Source organism: Mus pahari, chromosome 5, assembly GCF_900095145.1.
Source record: "Mus pahari chromosome 5, PAHARI_EIJ_v1.1, whole genome shotgun sequence".
NCBI classification, from domain to species: domain Eukaryota; kingdom Metazoa; phylum Chordata; class Mammalia; order Rodentia; family Muridae; genus Mus; species Mus pahari.
This window is the reverse complement of record NC_034594.1, coordinates 63,209,328-63,215,781: the sequence shown is the minus strand read 5'-3', so window position 1 is coordinate 63,215,781 and position 6,454 is coordinate 63,209,328. Positions and strand designations below refer to the sequence as shown.

The 6,454-nt window shown below is 45.8% G+C and overlaps 1 protein-coding gene across 1 annotated transcript in view; it reads left to right on the top strand.

Annotated features, from left to right (window-relative positions):
- Positions 1–5,023: 5,023 nt before the first annotated feature.
- The window catches only part of LOC110322565 (nuclear body protein SP140-like protein), a 62,532-nt gene continuing 61,101 nt past the window's right edge, over positions 5,024–6,454 (top strand). The window contains exons 1-2 of the mRNA XM_021199263.1: positions 5,024–5,151; positions 5,965–6,010. The gene's annotated coding sequence lies outside the window, so the exon portion shown is untranslated. The remainder of the gene's footprint in view (positions 5,152–5,964; positions 6,011–6,454) is intronic.

The following is a 6,454-nucleotide window of genomic DNA, read 5'->3' as shown; positions in this document are numbered from 1 at the left end:
GGTGCACATCTTTAATCCCAGCACTTGAGAGGCAGAGGCAAGCGAATCTCTGAGTTTGAGGTCAGCCTGGTCTGCAGAGCGAGTTTCAGGACAGCCAGAACTGCATAGAGAAACCCAGTCTCAAGAAAACAACAACAACAACAAAACAGAAGATGACTTTGAGATTGTTTATTGAGGTTGCCCAGCAAATCAAAAGTAACACTACATGGTAAATCACCATGCTTCCTGTTTCTGGGAAACAGTGGCCCAAACTAAGGAGAACAGCTTTAGCTTGTGATCAAGAATCTTTCAGATACTCTTGAAAAGAATTCATGTTTCAATATTCAGTCCATTCCTTCCAGTCTTGGGACACTGATGCTGCTTATGTATCCTGGAGCTTCCTGTTTCTCTTCACACACTGTGGGTAGTTGATGACACACTGTCGTCTGATGAGATTTAATTCCTGCCCCTACTCCTCAAGGAAATAGTGTTTTTTCCCTCTCTTGAAAGGACTGTATCTGGGCTGGAGAGATAGCTCAGCGGTTAAGAGCACTGACTGGTCTTCCAGAGGTCCCGAGTTCAATTCCCAGCTATCACATAGTGGCTCACAACCACATCTGTACTGGGATCTGGTGCCCTCTTCTGGTGTGTCTGGTGTATACTCGTATAAATAAAATAAGCAAATTTAAAAAAAAAAAAAAAAGGAAAGAAAAGAAAAGAAAAGAAAAGAAAGGATTGTATCTTGCTTTCTTGCACAACTTGTCCGTCTGTACCATGTTTTCCATGTCTCCAGTTTTCGCTAACTCAATATTTACTTTCCCCACAACCGGCCTAGACTGGCATCTTCAGGAATTAAAACCTAGATCTCTAGCATGAGTTTAGGTGCCTAGCAGCTGACCTATCTCCCAGAACCTATCGAGGTTGCGCCAATAGAAGCTTTGGTCTAGGGTTGACCTGAATGGATGAAACACCTCAGCAGACAATGAGTGTCAAGCAAGAATTGTCCCTGGACAAGTCACTGTACCATTAAGGAGTCTAGCCAAAGTCTTGGGTCATTTAAGTCCTCATTTAGAAGGAACAGGGACACCATCAAGAACATCATCTTTCAGCTTTAGGGAACACAAGGAATGCTACTGGTGTATTTTTATTTCTGCTGATATTGAACTCTACTGAACTAATTTTCAGGGTCCAACTAAAGGATTTTTATTGTAAAGTACTTCTTTAAAAATTTTATTTATTATTATAATTGTGTGTGAGTGTGTGTGTGTGTGTGTGTGTGTGTGTGCGCGTGCACCATGGTACATGTGGGGAGATTAGAGGACAACTTTTGGGTGTCAGTTCTCTTTCTACTGTAGGTCCCAGGAATCGAACCCAGGCAGCCAGACTTGCATAGCAACTACTTTTCTCCTTAGAGCCATCTTACCAGCTTGTAATCAACCTTTTGTATTATTACTTCTCTATGTCAGGCATTCATCTTTTATTTATTTTATTTTGTTTTATTAAAGATTTATTTATTTATTATATGTAAGTACACTGTAGCTATCTTCAGACACTTCAGAAGAGGGCATCAGATTTTGTTACGGATGGTTATGAGCCACCATGTGGTTGCTGGGATTTGAACTCCGGACCTTCGGAATAGCAGTCGGGTGCTCTTACTCACTGAGCCATCTCACCAGCCCTCTTTATTTTATTATGTGGGTTGTTTTTTTTTTTTTTTTTTTTTTGAGACCATGTCTAGCCCAGGGTAGTGTCAAACTCATAATGTCCCTCCTGCCCCAGTGTCCCAAGTTCTAGGATTATAGTAAGAGACATCTCTCCCAGACAGGCATCCATCTCAAAGACCTTAAAACAACTCACTTCTCAACAGACGGTTCAGCTGGTCTTTAAAGGAGACACAGCAACAAGAGAGAGAACAGGGTGTGGTAGTACATAATTGTAACGTCAGCACTTGGGAAGCTGGGGCAGGAGGATGGCATGTTTCAAGATTACAAGTTCAGTCCTCAGAACTGAAATCAACTCAGGCCATGAAGTCAGGCAGGAGGTTTATGTTCACTGGAGATGTTCGCTGATGGAAGACACTCACCTTGAACAGAAGTTGAGCATTTCAGTGTAGTGCTTTCTAGGAGTCTTACGCAAGTTCAGCAGTCATGGTGATTGGAATGCCTCGGGTCCTGTATATTTCAGAAATGATGAGCTGACTACAAAGGGCCATACAGATCTCACGGTTCTCCTCAGAAACCCCATTTCCATTCTTCCTTGTGACTCCTGTAGCCTGAAGGGATGGTGCCTTTCCAAGACTTGCTTCTACAAAGCCCAGCTCCTCTTTGACATACTCCTCAATAAAGAATGGCGTTGGATCACCCTAGCCTGAACAAAACTGCCTCCTTAATTAGCACCTGATAATTAAGGCCATCACTGCACCATCTAGGACTGTTATTTTCTAAACACAAGGTTCTTCTGTGGAGTCTTTGCAGTCCTGGAACTCACTTTGTACACCAGGCTGGCCTCAAACTCAGAGATCCCCCTGCGTCTGCCTCCTGAGTGCTGGGATTAAAGATGTGTGCCACCACCACCCGGCTCAGGATGGCTTTTAACAGTAGCTGATGCATCAGCCTGACCATCTTGCTGGAGTGAACCATCTGCTCCCTAGAGTTCTTTTTACTCATCCTGTGGTTGACTCTATGGACCATAGTCCCTTCACCATCCCAGGGTCAAACATACCGAGGAAGGAAGGTGCTGGTGCTGTGGAGATGGTTCGGCAGTCAAAGTGCTGGCTGTACAAGTCTGAGCGGCTGGCGCTGGATCCTCGGCATCCACACAAACGGGAGCATGTTGATGCACACCTGCCATCACAGTGCTGGAGAGGCAGAGACAGGGGGATCCCAGAGGTTGGTGGGCGGGCCAGTCAGTCTAGCCAAACTGTTAGAGAGCTCACTTAGCATGTATGAAACACTGGGTTTGATGCCTAGAACTAAATAAAACTTTGTGGTGGATGCTTATAATCCCAGCACTTAGGAGGCAGAGGCAGGAGGACCAGCATTTCAAGGTCATCCTTGAATAGAGCAAGTTTGAGCTTAGTTGTACCTATATGAGACCCTGTGTCTTATTCAGTATTCTATTGCTGTGAAGTGACATCATGACCACAGCAACTCTTATAAAGGAAAATGTTTAATTGGGGCTGCCTTACTGTTCAGAGGTTCAGTTCATTTTCGATTACGAGGCAGGGAGCATGGCTGCATCCAGGCAGACATGGTGCTGAAGAGGTAGCTGAGAGTTCTTGATCTGGATCAGCAGGCAGCAGGCAGCAGGAAGAAATAATGTGACATTGAGCCTGGCTGGAGCTTCTGAATCTGAAACCTCCCGCCCACAAACCCTCCTCCCCTTCTCCAACAAAGCCACACCCACTTCAACAAGGCCACACCTCCTAAAGGTTAATGGGGACCATTTTCATTCAAACCTCCACACCCTGACTAAACAAAATGAAACAGTTGGAGGAAGAATCCCAATGCTGCTGTCTGGCCTTAACACAATTGTGCACATATGTAAATGTACATCTCCTATATGTGTTCACACAAATGAACCTGTATGTACACGCATCGCACACATAAAAGAGAGAAAAGAACTTCTCAATATTCTGTTGGGGGTCTGAGATCCCTCTGACCTGAAATGGCATTCTTTATATTTTGGGTGGATAAACCAAGCAGCAGACCAGGCCAAGGTGTTCCACGTGGGAGAGGTTTATTATTCGGGAATGGGGGAGCAGCGAAGCAGGTAGAAGAGTAGAGAAAAGGAGAGAGAGAGAGAGGAAGAGGGGGGAGAGGAGAAAGAGAAGAGAGCGAGGAGGGGGTGGCATCCTATTTTATACAGAAAATGACGTCACACCAGTGAGGGCGGGAACTGAGCCAAGTGGATTGTGGGATAGAAGGTCATTGTCCTGGCAATGCAGGTCAAGGGTCACATGGTTAGGCCGGGGCTTTGAGTGTCCTGGTACTAACAGTGTTAAAACACACTATTCTTCTGTTAGAAGGAGGATGTCATATCTGGGCCTCAGAAGTCTAGCTTGGACAGGCATTGGGCAGAAGGCCATGCTGAAGCAGAGCTAGATAGGAGTGGAAGTCACTCGAGGGTCCTAATGACTAGTATGAAGAACTAGGGTGAGCCTTGAGGAGGCTTAGAAACTAGAGGCATGGAGGCCCCAGAGAACCAAAAAAATATAAATAAAAAGACACACAAGACTTTAGCCTAACTCCACTGCCTTGTTTTTCTTGGAAGAGCAGTGGGAGCTGGCAAAGAAGGTCCCATGGGACAGAATGTGTGCAGTCAAGAATTTTCGAAGCAGTGAGCGAAAGGAGATGCCATCTGCAAGTGTGCTGGCATCTGTCTCCTCATGGGCATATAAGCATATTTGGAGCTAGGTCTCAGGGAGCCTTGAAAACCCCTAGCACCCTTGGGTAGCCTGTGTGGTGTCCTCGGGTCTAGCACAGGGCTGGTCATGGTGACTGGGACTCTGCACTCACTGTGGAAAATGTTTTCTGGACCATAAAAGAGTGACAGAGCAGGAAAACTGGGCAGGGGCGGGCAGGGGAACGGGTCACGCTGATTGTGTGTCATGTTGCCAGGGGTGATAGTGAAAATATTTTCTCAAAAGTTAATCACTAGGGCATTGCAGACAAGGGTTGAGCAGAGTGAATTCTAGCTGAAGACGAGCGGTGTCTGACAGTGGTAGAAGCTCTCAGGAACCCAAGTCACTTGTTATTTTAATAAGACAGATAAAAGAGGCAGATTAACCCACCCCAAGCCATGGACTATGACTTTAGGATCAGGATGCTAGCCAAGGCCACCAGAGAGTTGATGACTTAGAACACTACCTTGATAAACAGGTAGCTGGAAATGAGCCTGTGGTGGCTTGAATAGGTTTGACCACCATAGATTAATGTGTTTGAATGTTTGGCTAAAAATTAGCACTATTAGGAGGTGTGGCCTTGTTGGAGGAAGTGTGTCACTGTGGAGACAGGCTTTGAAGGCTCATGTTCAAGCTCCACCCAGTGTGGGACAGTTTTCTTCTGCTGCCTTCAGATCAAGGTGTAAAACTCTCAGCTCCTCCAGCACCATGTCTGCCTGTGTGCTGCCATGCTTCCTGCCATGATGATAATGAACTGAACCTCTGAACCTGTAAGACAGCCCCAATGAAATGTTTGCCTGTACAAGAGTTGCTGTGGTCATGATGTCTCTTCACAGCAATGGAAACCTTAACTAAGACAGAGTCTGGGCTTCAGGAGGAGTCCCACAGCATGTTTTGACCCAAGTGTGTCTGGAAGGGCCTCTTCACTGACCTACAGGTCCACGCCTGAGTTATCTGGTCTCAGAAGTTCAGTTTTATTCATAGACCAAATCCTCCATGCTGATGTTATGAATTGAAAATTTTCACCAGTGAGTCTCTTACTGTGGTGGGCCTGATTAGGGTACCAAGACAAGGTCTGGACACTGGTGAGCAAAATGATGGCTCTGAGTTGTTATTGTTGTTGTTATTAGTTTTTATTTAATTAATGTGCATTGCCCACTTTGCATGTATGTATATCTGTGCGAGGGTATCTGATCCCACTGGGACTAGAGTTACTGACAGTTATGAGCTGCTATGTGGGAGCTGGGAATCGAACCCGGGTCCTTTAGGAAAGCAGCCAGTGCTCTTAACCTTTGAGCCATCTCTCCAAACCCCTGTTGTTGTTTTGAGCTAACAACAATAAGCCATTTCAAAGCAACTGGCTGGCCTGGAACTGGCTATGTAGATCAAGCTGGCTTTGAACTCAAGAGAGATTCTCCTGCATCTGAGTGTTAGGATCTAAGTACCTACATGGGACTGATGCATGTGCAGTCTATCAGGCGCTAGTTTCCTTTCCAACGGCTTTCTCCTATCTTGGGCTTCTCCTCTCTGATTCTAGGCAGTTAAGACTTAGGCGAAGTTCTCTGTTTTCTTTCTTTACAAAGGCACCAATACCTGCTGGGCATGGTTATACAATGGTTAATTACTCTGGTAAGATTTTTTTCCCCTCAATTGCCTTGAAGTGGAAGAGCTGAACTTCAAAAGATGGCTATGACTATTTAGCTGCCCTGGTACAGTCAGGGTAGAGCATACCTACCTTGGAGGATGCTGGTTGCAAGAAGTCAGGTGATGCTTCTCATCCAAGGGTCTAAGTAAGGACGAGGCCAAGAGTCTCTGGTTAGGAGACACCGGCAGCATCGAGATGTCCATCAGGGGATACGGGTGGCAGTCAAAGAGATTTGTGGGTTCCCTCTTGGTGGCATTGAGACACCTCAGAGCCAAGACTCATCTGTGCTACCTGTTGCTCCATACTATTGGGGTACAGTGCTCAGAAATCTCCTCGACACCCTATCATCTACGGTGACAGATTGTGACAGACCACAGCTCCACCGCTGGGCATTTTCTGCTCTGGGTCTCAGGGATGAGTTTTGATTA